Raw genomic sequence first — 12,600 nt, 5'->3', positions numbered from 1 at the left:
GTTACTCATCAAATGACTGTTATCAACTCAAACATTGGCAGACAATTCTTGAGTGTTTCCATGCATGGAACAGCCAAAGAGATTTGTCAACATTTACTTGCAAATAGGCTCAGCATCTGCCATCTTTGTTACTGGCAATGTGAAAATATCGGGACTGCACTGATTCTTGAATGCCATCTTTGTTACTGACAAGGTGAAAGTATCGAGACTGCACTGATTCTTGACTGCCATTTTGCTTACTGGTAATGTGAAAGTATCCGGACTGCACTGATACTTGGCAGCCATTTTTGTTACTGGCAATGTGAAAGTGTCGGGACTGCACTGATTCTTGAATGCCATCTTTGTTACTGGCAATGTGAAAATAGCTGGACTGCACTGCTTCTTGACTGCGATCTTTGTTACTGGCAATGTGAAAAATATTGGGACAGCACGGATTCTCTACTGCGATCTTTGTTACTGGTAATATGAATGTATCGGGAGTACAATTATTCTGTACTGCTATCTTTGTTACTAGCAATGTGAAAGTATCGAGACTTCACTGATTCTTTACTGCGATCTTTGTCACTGGCAATGTGAACATCTCGGGTCTGCACTGATTCTTGACTGCCATCTTTGTTATTGGCAATGTGAAACTATTGGGACTACATAATTCTTGACTGCCATATTTGTTACTGGCAGTGTGAAAGTATCGGGTCTGCACTCATTCTTGGCCGCCATCTTTGTTACTGGCAATGTGAAAGTATCAGGACTGTACTGACTCTTCACCGCCAACTTTGTTCAACACAATGTCTCAACATTTAATAAAATCCATTTTTCCCTGGCGTTTACAATCTCAAGCCAGCTCTCTATCATGTGACAGAGTATATAAAAAGTGAAATCTGAAGCCGTAAATTTTCTTTCGCATGGGTTTGCCCAACAGCACACATGACTCCGGGGCTTTAGCCTCAGCCAAACTTGAGTACTACAAGCTAATAATAGCTCCCTTCTAACTTCACACACACACACACACACACACACACACACACACACCTACTCTTTTTTACCACGAAACATTAACCCTTTGCCCCATCTCTACTATTGGACACACGATCCTATATACACCTGTCCCTTTCTTTTGACGTCAACAAGCCTGACCTACAGGGTGAACAGAAAGTCCTTGGACCAATTAAAAAGTGGTTTATTAATAGAAAATTACAAAAATATAAATTAAACATGAATGAAAATTATAAGTTAGGAAACCAAGAATAAATTCAAATTATTTATTTTCAATGTGATGTCCCTTCCTTTTGATTAGACGTCCAATTCTCTGTCTGAAGTTACCAACCGAGGCATGCAGCATTTCCTGAGGTATTTTAGCCCATTCACTCAGAAGAAATGTCTTCAGAGCATCAACACTTGGATGACTTCCAAGATTTGGTGACTTCCAAGATTTGGAGACTGCAGCCCACACCATGAGGGAAGACGGCTTTTGTCGGCGGAAAACTATTCTCACAGAGTCATCAATGTCTGCTGAAGATTTTGCGTAAACTCTGTCGTTCTGATTGTTAACAGTCGCTTCAATTGTGAAGAGTTTTTCATCAGAAAAAATGATCTCTCGCTCTGCCGTGCCAGCCTTCAGTTCTTCAAGAAGAAGCTTTACTCTTTTAAGTCTCATGCTTTTGGGCAGGTGTGAGGCACTGTCTCTTTCTCATCTTGTAGGGGGACAACGGGAGATCGTTTTTTACGATGGTTCTCATTGAGGTCACGCTCACATTCATGTCTTTAGCCATTTGTCTTGCAGATCTCTTCGGGTTCCTCCTTACCCTCTCCCGGACAGCTTTAATCACCTTCTTTGTTCGAGCAGTGTGAGGTCTTCCACTCCTAGGACGGTCTTCAGATGTACCAAGTTCCTTAAATCTGTTCACAACATGGTACACCACGGTGGATTTAGCCACTTTCAAGAGCTTAATAATCTCTGAGTTTGTCCTTCCCGCGCAATGAAGCTGAATTATGGCCTCTCGTTTGCTCATTTTTCTGAAAGTTTAAACAAAATTATTTTAATATTTTTGTTAAAAATAATTAGATCAATAGTTAGACTAAATACTTACTTCATTCGAAAAGAGAAAAAGTGATTTTAATAATATTTAATTTTAAAACTAAAAATGGTCCAAGGACTTTCTGTTCACCCTGTATATCTAATTGTCAGATCTCTAATCTTCCTCTTCACACAAGGAACTCTTTACAACTACTATAAAAACTCGTTTGAGTACTCGCATACTAATCTGTTGCCTCTCTCGTGTACACTCTATTAATGAAGATTACCATAAAGTTTCTTTATTAATATAGAATGAAGCTCCATTGCATTGTCTTATTTGTATATTTGGTGACCCCACATGATATGAACACTCAACCTTATTCCGTTTGGTCATCATTATTAACTAAAATGCTGACCCTGGAACACGTAAGTTTCTATTTTTCTATTTATTCATTATTTTTGTTATGCTTAAAAACTACAAATTGTTACATTTCACATTGCCGAAGAATTTTTTTCCTTTAAAAAAGAAAACTTATTCTGCCCGCATACTCGTCATGAACAAAACAGAGGAGCATTTAAAAAAAAAGTATGCACTTTTCATAGAAAAGCAAAAACAATTTTCACATATTGCTTACTCATCACTTGCGAATTCTCTTGAACACTGTTCTCACACCAGACATTGTTTTCGCCGAAAAGAAAAACAAAAACATAATTGCTGGATAATTAAAACAAGAAACGTTAAAACATTTTCAAAGACACAATAAAAGATAAAAAAAAAAATAAATAAAAACCTAAAAACAATTTAGCGGAAACACATTTCACTTGAAATTATTATCACATTTTCACAGAAAAAAAAAACGTTTCCTCGAGGCAAAACAAAAGAAAGAAAAAACACATTTTCTTTCACAATGATTACATATAAAATACACCAGCCTTAAAAAAAGAGTTAACATTTAGTGTACGAAAAATTCTCATATCTGGCCTGGACTTTCGCTGTTTTCATGCTACCTTTTTCTATTACTAACTCCCTGCCATATACGCGCACTGTGCATATTACAATAACAACAAAAACATGGGTCAACTCGACTCCATTTACACACTTGGTACAAGCATTCTCTGCTACAAAAACATTCCCCTCTCAAAATTATCTTACAAAAAAATGTTTTTCACAGAAAAGCAACATTTTTTTTTTCACAGAAAAATAAATAACTATTTACTGAACAGTCGAGTCCAACAAAAACATGTTACTGGCGACTAGCCATCCAAACACTCTTCACAGAAGAACACACTCGACCCAGTTATTTTTCACAACCTCCATCGAAGTAAACTCGTCAACAAATCAATTTGTCACCAACGTTTAGCAACGAGCAACTTAACGACTTCCAATTCGACTGGAATCTTTAAAATTTAAAGAAATTATGTGTAATTCTACAAGCAAATTTGAACACTGTCACAAGCAACAAGCCTCATGGTGACTGAAAAAAGAACGGATTTTACAAGCAACTGTCATGTATGGAAACATCACAAAATCCTCACTACTTTGGATTTTTTAAATTACAACTGACACACATAAAACAACCTTTAACAAGGGGATATCTGTAGCAGCCAACACCCGCTACATCACAGGCAGGAGCTACTTTCCACAACTTTGAGATTTGAAATCCATTTTTTCCCTGGCTTATCCAATCACAAGCCAGCTCTTTATCACGTGTCAGAGTATATAAAGGCGAAATCTGAAACCATTATTTCTCTTTCTTGCAGGTCTGCTCAACAGCACACATCCCCCCGGCCAAACGTGAGTACTACAAGCTATAAATGGCTCTCTTCTAGCTACCATTTATTTCCACGTGCAGTACCCAAATGAACATTTTTTGTCATGCTAAAGAACCGACTCATAGCGAGTTTTTTGGGTTTTTTTTTTTTATTCATTATTCGCTCAAACGTAAACAAAACAACTGGTCCATTTGACAATGTTCACTGCTCTCCCTAGTCTCTTTTTCTTTTCCATCTTTTCTTCTGGCCTCTCAATTTTTTTATACGAACGCTATCGTTTTTCACCGTTAAAAAAAAAACGCTCAGTTCAAAAACTGCTTTCTTTATTCGTCCGCGTCGATTTCACTTTTTCTTTCTCTCCCTTTCCCTTTTCATCAGCTTCACTGATAGTGGGCTGGCTCTCTCGCGCATTGCATTTTCAAAGGGAGGGAGGGGTGTGTGTGTATGCCTCGAACGCTAGTGTGTTTATTTATTTGTTATTATTATTTTTTTTTTATGGGGGGGGTACATGCTTTCATATTTATATTTGAATTTAAATTCACTGTTCGCCGTAGGCATTCCCTAAGAGATAAAAGAAAACTATTACTTATTCCGTTATGATTATTTCCTAATTTATCAACCGGTATCAACCAGCCTCTCTACCAATATAATAATAATAATAATAATAATAATATATATATATATATATATATATATATATATATATAATATAAAGCTGAACGTCTGTGCGCATGTATGTGTGTGTGTGTGTGTGTGTGTGTGTGTGTGTCTGGTCACAAATAGGCTCCTATATGGTTGACTATTATAGAAAACTGATCACATATAATGTTAGAAGATGTATCGAGACACAGGAATGGGTATGTTTGATCTGGCAGAACGGTGGTTCATTAAAATTGTGGGGTCTGCGTTCGCGTCTGGTCCACAAAGTATGGAAACAAAAAATTTAAAAATGAAAAAAGAAAAACGTTTACAAGGGTTTTTGATATCGATGTAATACTTTGATAAGTATGTTTTAACTTAAATATGGATGGTATAATAAAATTGTGGAGTCTGCCTTCACGTCTGGCCTCCATAGAATGGAAATAAGCACAAACTTTAATAACAACATTTCATATCTATCTGCGTAAGTATACTTTGATAATTGTGTTTCAGTTTGAAGAAATCTGGTATAATAAAATTATGGGGTGTTCGTTCGCACCTGACCTCCATAGAATGGGAATATGTCACAAAGTTTAACAAGGTTTTTTGATATAGATCCACAGAATATTATGATAAGTGTTTCAGTGTGAACAAGTATGGTATAATAAATTATGGGGTTTATCTATTTTATTTTTACTTTCATCATATTTTGTTTTGGTTTGATACCCCCAAATTGAAAGCTATCTCTTTACAACCCTTCCTTTTCATAATCTATCATACTTTCATAAATCAGAGTCCATTTTCTGTAGGCTGTTTTTGAACCTAGTTAACGACGGGTACTTTTGCTAGTATATATATATATATATATATATATATATATATATATATATATAAAATAAAAATGTTATCAAGTAAGATCTTTGACTTACTTGCAGTTCCATCAAATACTTTTGTATGCAAAATCCGATCCCGCATTTTTCTAATTCCTACCCTCTGATGAGAAGGAAAGTATTACTTTGAAACTCTGCGGATTAAGGACTATCCACTTATTAAGTGTTTCCTTTTCAGATTAAATATATTTTTAACTCTTTTTCAAAGTGTTTTTAACATGTTTTATTAACTATTTGCTCTTATATCTATAATATAAAGCTGAATGTGTGTGTGTGTGTGTGTGTGTGTGTGTGTGTGTGTGCGCGTGTGTGTCTTGTCACGAATAGGCTCCTATATGGTTGACTATTTTAAAAAACTGATTACATATTAAGTTTTGAGACATTTGTGTTGAACAAAGATGGCGGCTTAGCTCAGATCAGTAACCAAGATGGCGACCAAGAATCAAATGCGGTCTGTCGCGTAGTTAACCTCTCAAGTTCTGAGATATTATGTTGAACAAAGATGACGGCGTAGTTCAGATCAGTAACCAAGATGGTGGCGAAGAATTAAATGTGGTCTGTGACGTAGCAAATGTTAATTTAGTCGTTTCGGTCCCGACCAAGGCCTCATTTGGGGTCTGTAACAACTTAGGCACCAAGGCCAGTAGGGGGAAGTGGGGGAAAAATAGGGGTCTTTGCTAGTCCTAGGGTAGACTTGCGTTTGATAGCAAGTACTTTATTAAGAAAAACCTACACTAGAGTTTCTATCATGCACTATTTGTAAAACCGCCTAACATTCTTACCAGGACCTACTTAAAATAACAGCTCCCCAGCTTACGGGATGGCGGGCGACATTCACGCTGGAAAAAACTGAAAAAACAAATATTTACAGGAACAAAACAAAACTTATTATGTACAAAACAAAGGATTTTTTTTTTCTTTTTTTTGTAATGGGGGTGAGATGATGGGGAGGGAGGAAAACTATAAAACACCCAAAAAGAAAGAAAAAGAAAGCAAATAAACAAAATGCCTATGGGGGCGGGTTAGTAAGGGGACCCTCCCTACCTAACAGCTGGTCTGTCGTGTGAAACGCCCACTGTCTTCCGGTCCTCTTCCCCCATGGGAAAGAGGTGACAGCAAGCAGGTCGTTCCCTAGAGGGGAGTGGTGGATCTAAGAGATTGTATGAAAAATAACTTTGGGGTTGGGGTCAGCAGGGATGGATGGCGTCTTCCAAGATAAAGTTCGTAATGGCAAAGATAGGCCGGGGACAAAATAAAACAGGTGGACTGGGCACCTTTGGAAGCTCTCCTAGTGCCAATCTAACAAAAAATAAAAGACTACGGGAGCAGGATCAACACTCATACTGCCCTAGTCTAGGCCCTAACAAAGCACAAACTATCCACTCTTGGTGGTTACAAACCTACCTAGACTATTCCTACCTATCTTATAAGGTAACCCTTATATTAAGTAACATAAGGGGCTGGGTTCCGAGGAAAAACAAACCTCAGCACCTTAGGAACAATACCACTAGGGTGGAAACGTGAACTCGAACCTAGCTCCACGCCGGATGCACAAACTAGTGTTGTGCACTCATCTCCTATCTAAGTCTATGCGGTGCAATCTTTTCTAATCACATCTGATTTTTATTTTAAGTTGATGCTTAAAACAAACAACCTGATCCTGATCAGAAACAGATCGCCCCTCATAGACAATGCCCAGACCTGTAATCCACGTCACTAACCGAGCTACCGCTAGGATCGCTAGAAACACCGACCGTTTCTCCCTGTCAAACGGCGGGTCCACATTGTCGACTATGTACGCTAAATCAAGTGGCACCGACCGCTCGGGGTCGATGCGAGCTGTTACCTCTCCGACATACTCCCAGAGACTCCGCATTCCACTGCAAAGAAAGAATGCGTGTTCTCTCATCTCCTCCTCCTCTTCATCATTGCAGCGTGGGCACGAGGGATAATAATATTCACTATCCCTACAATCCCTGGCTAGTCTGCCAAAGAGTGGCAACGCATCCCGGACTAGCCTCCACGTGATTGAAAATTCAGAGTTATTGATGTAGCTACTCGCAGGCGCCCAATACCAAAGTGAAAGAACTTCCCCCCTCGACAGATGTAGCCGCTCCACCAGCGGGTCTTTTGCAGTCCCCACCACTAACTCCTCATATAGTGTCCACCTAGGCCGTGCAAGGTCACTGGACCTCGGCAATGCCCTAAGGGCGGCTCGGCATTCGGTCAGGAAATGCCGTTCCCCAACCGGTCTTCTGCGACCTTCAGTGGCAGGGGCGGATATGAGCTGTGGAAAAGCTTGTTCCACGACTGGTACCCAGTGCGTTTCCTCCATCAGTGACGGACTCAGGAACGCCAATCTTTCTGCGTGCTTGTGGCTTTGTAGATCAGGCATCCCCAAGCCTCCCTTGCTAAGCTTCTACGTACAAACCTGTCTGTGGACATACGGCTTTCCTCCCTTCCATAGAATTTTGAAAAGGAGGTGCTCTAAAACCTTACAGCATTCTACAGGCAGGGGAAGAACAGATAAACGGTAAAGGATCAAAGGAAACACGTACGTAGCACATGCCTCCGCGCGACCCTTTAAGTATAATTTCTTCCGAATCCAAGTCCCAACCCACGACTCGACCTTAGTCTGTACTTCTGACCAATTCTTGTCCAACTGGAGGTCCGGCCCGAACCACACACCGAGGATCTTTACTGGGCCATCAGTCCAGCCGAACGCACCTGGAAGCGAGTTTACCCCGGTCCAGGCGCCCAACCGCAGGCCAACTGACTTGCTGCGACTGATCACGGCCCCTGTGACAATTTCATACTCAGTGATCGCCTCAATTACTGCTTTAATATCGCTACGTTGTGCAACGAACACTGTGACGTCATCAGCATATGCGGACACCCTGGCAAGTTTGCCGCTGGGCAGAGCTATGCCGCGCAGGACTGGTCTCGTCGCCTTGTCCCTTAATTTGCAAAGGAAGGGTTCCAACGTCAGGACATACAACAGAGGCGACAGCGGGCAACCCTGCCGCACTGACCGGGAGATCCCAAAGGGCTCCGACAATCTACCATTTACTTGCACCACTACCGCAGGATCACGATACAGGGCAGAGATCCACTTGCGGAAGTCCGGACCAAAGCCGGCGGTTTCCACAACAGCCCTCAGGAACCCATGGTCCACCCTGTCGAAAGCCTTGGACTGATCTAAATTGATCAGCGCGGCTTCAGTGTTGTCTTCTAACCACTCTAAGATCAGTGGCGGCTCGTGCATGGAGCTATGGGACTGCAGCACCCCCAAGTTATTTCTACACAATATTAATGATAAAATTAAAAATAATACGTTTGTTTATTATTATTATTATTATTATTATTATTATTATTATTATTATTATTTTATTTTTTTCTATGTGTACATTATAAAATCATTAACTTTAATGTCGGTATCTCCAAATTCATATAATAACAAAAATAAAACTTGCTTGGAGCTGTGAAATTCACAGTTACACTTTCTTAATGAAATTCTCTTGTACGCATGCGCGGATTAGACGCTTTAGGCAGCCGATGAAAGCCGCTTGAAGAACTGTTGCTTGGCGCAGCTCCGTGTCGTGAAATTCGTTGTTTCCTTAGAGTGTGCGCCTGTATAGATATAATAACATTGTTATTGAAAAAAAAAAAGGAGGTTTACTTATATTTTTTTAAATTATTATTAAAATCTGCACATAACGTGTTCTTGTACATGAAATATTGTGCTATTTTTTTTTTAAATACGCACGCTTTTAGCGTTGCGGTTTAAGTCGGTAGCAGACGGAAATATATAATATGCAGAAACTGTTTATTTTTATTTATTAAAAGTATTCGGGAATTTAGCAGTGAAGCTAACACGCGGCCAAGGGTAAAAACCAAATATACAATAAATAAATCTTACCATAAAAATAAAGTTACTTTTCCATCTACCTGCTTTTTTGTTTGTTTCTTTAAAGTAGTTTTAAATGCTATTTATTTTGCAACAACTAAACTTTACAAAAAAAACTGTTTACATTTTTTCCTAGAAGCAAAAAAGCGAAGAAACAGTTTATGTTGAAAATATGTTTTAGTTAGAAATCTTTTTAATGTGTATGTTTTAGATATAAAAAAATTAGCATTTATTTGCCTGCGACAAGGACAATGTTAGAAGTTTTACACTTTGAAAAATGGATTTTTTACACAAGATTTTTTAATTAAAATGTGTTTGTAAGTAAAAAAAAAACACAGGTTTTTTTATAATTATGCATTTTTAAACTTTACATTGAATTTGTTAGTAGATGGGTCAGATAATACGCATTAAAAAAAGTAATTAGAAATCCTTCTGGACTGAGACAATTTTAATTTTTTGTTTTTTGGGGAAGAAAGCTACATTAAAATTCGATGTTTTATAATGCTTATATATGACATCCTATTTTCTTATAATAAATCTCCACTTTATGTCGATCTTTACCGGCATGGGAAGGTCAGTAAATAGCCAAGTTTGTTCTTTTTATATAAAAAGCAAGTTGTTAAAAGATTTGTGAATAAAATTTTGTATCTTTAAATATTTTTGTTTGTTTGCTCACTATATAAAAATGTAAACTTTTTTATTTTGCATTTTATTTACAAATACCTTTTGTTATAAATACATCTTTAAAAATAAATTTTGTAAATAAAACTGTTATTAAATAAAACGCTATTTTCAAATAGTAAATTCCTAAATTAACCCTGGTAGGGAGGCAGGTAAATTTCCAAGTTTTTCTTTTTTGTTTTTATAAAAAATAAGTTATTTTTAAAAATGTTTTTCGTTTGTTTGCAGAAAAAAACAAAAAAAAAACAACGCAAATTTTTATTTAATCTGAAAAGGAATAAATATATATATTATTTTTATTCTGTAAAGTGTACATAATTTAAAAAAATCTTTTTAATAAAATTTTTTTGCGTATTATCCATTTCTGATTGATTATTTGTCTTTGTTATATATTTGAATATTTATTTGAATGTTTGTTTATTATTTGATTAAATATTTATTTATATATTCGAATTCTTTTACACGATATTAAAAAAATACGTAAAATTTTTGAAGCAGCACCCCCTCTAATCTCAGGCACGAGCCGCCACTGTCTAAGATCGTGCGAACCAAGTGCCATTCAGGTTACTGACTGTGTTACTCAGGTCGGCATTCATATTTGTTCCCAGGGCAGGAAAGGGTACTTCCTAGTTTTCCCCTCCCTCAGGGCCGCCAACTTCTGTTCCTGCTCTTTTTCCTTTCCTGGGACTTCTTGCTCTTTAGGTGTTTTTTCAGGAGCTACCATCTGCTCAATTTCCTTGTTAGGAGTGGTGAATAGGGGAGGGGTTAGCTAATCTTCTTCCTGGGGGGTTTGCGGCTGAAGCTCAGTGATCTGGTCTTTCTTCGGGTCTTCCTTTTTCTCTCTTTTCTCCCTTTGTTTGTCCTCGCCCCCTTCACTGTCGGAGCCCGAGGAGCTTCCTTTTGCCTTTCTTTTTGTGGCCGTTGCCACCTTTCTGACTGTTTGTTGTGGAGCTGGCTCTGCATTCTTCGCCCCCCTTTTTGGCCGCCACTGTGTTCCACTTTTCTTTTACTGGGGCTGCTTCCTCCTTCCTGGTCTCTGTGGGTCTTTTTTATCTCCGCCAATTTGCCCGTCTCGGTTGTTTCAGCTTGCCTTTGAGGGCAGAACCTCGCAACGTGACCCGTTTTTTGGCATTGCCAACACTGGGGTCTTCTGCCCTCCACAATGACGGCCATTGACCAGCCCTCGCAGTTGAATTGGGCAGGGATCCTGTGAAATTCCTTGCGGGACAGCCTCATCTTCATTTTGAAATCACCCGTCATTATGTTCCGGGGGCCCTTCATGGCCTCGATGCCCTCCACCTCTCCGTATTGGGACATGATGGCCCCCAGCTGCTCCTCCACAAGAAAGCACGACACCCCTGTGACCGTGACCAGTGTTCTCCGCTTTGACAGGTACTCTGGTTGCACCTTGATATTCTTCCATATGAGATCCCCTCTTGCCAGTTTTTCCGCATCCTCCTTTGCTGGCAAGAGGACCTCCCTCATGGCACTGAATCGTCTTACAGCATATTGTGCGGGGATCCTCAGTTCCCCCAGCAGCTCCATCATGCGGTCTTTTGGTACTCCCAGAAGGCCCTTTCCGATGGCATCCAGAGTCAGTAGGGACACTGATCTTTCCCTAATCTTGGTCAGCGTCTCTGGAACCACGTCTACCTGGTTCCCCTTTACCAGATCCTTATACTTTTCGTTGAAGAGCCTTCTGTAAAATTCTGGGGACCTTGTTGGTACTGATTGCTTTGGGCACCAACTCTGCCGTTCTTCACTGGCTGTTGCCTCTACTGCTACCGCTGCTGCTGGGGTCCTCTGTGCTGCCGGTATCGGGGAATCCGTGAATGCGAGGGCTGGCAACTCCTCCTTCTTTGCTGGTTCCACCATCTTTGATCCCCCCACACCCGGGGAGCACCCATCTACCACAAAGACCTCCACTGACCTCGTTCTTCGCAGACTTTCTTCTGCCGTCTTTCTTGGGCTACTCCTTGCCGATTGCGATGTCGTTGGTGTCTCCTTCTTGTCCCAACGCTTTGCGGGACACCTCTTTTTTGCCGCCTTCCACGGTCTGCCTGGGGTATCCTCAATGAATTTTTTCCACGCCTCCACCTCCTCCATCCTGGACGTTGCTTTTCTCGTGGCAGGCGTGACCGAAGGCCTTCCTACATCCACCGATCTAGGGGTGTCCTCCTGGGAGGCCATCCCAGCGCCAGAAACCCAACCGGACGAACCTGCACTGCGGGTGCCCTGCGTGGCATCTGCAACCCCCAAATCCGACCGCGACGCATCCGCCAACGACCCTTCCGAGTTGAGGGTGGCGACCCCCGGAACCGCACCGGTACTCGACCCTTCCGAACTGGGGGTAGCGACCCCCGAAAACCTTCTCGACCTGAGGGTGCCTTTCGAGACGGCACCCCCGAACCCTTCTCTACACCTGGGGCATCCCCTAAGGGGGCAGGAGCAGCGGCCTGCTCCATCTATAGTGATGGTCCAAGGCCCAACTAAATGCCCGCCGATTTGGAAACCAAGGGGACCTTCGCCTAAACAGGTCCACCCTGTCGAATGCCTTGGACTGATCTAAATTGGTCAGCGCGACTTCAGTGTCGTCTTCTTACCCCTCTAACATCGTGCAAACCAAGTGCAGATTGTTCTGAATTGATTGACCCTTCACAGCGTAGTTCTGATCCGGTTCGACCAAGTCACCGATA

This window comes from Euprymna scolopes, chromosome 6 (assembly GCF_053919585.1).
Source record: "Euprymna scolopes isolate OS-2025 chromosome 6, ASM5391958v1, whole genome shotgun sequence".
NCBI lineage: Eukaryota > Metazoa > Mollusca > Cephalopoda > Sepiida > Sepiolidae > Euprymna > Euprymna scolopes.
This window is presented reverse-complemented; position numbering follows the sequence as displayed.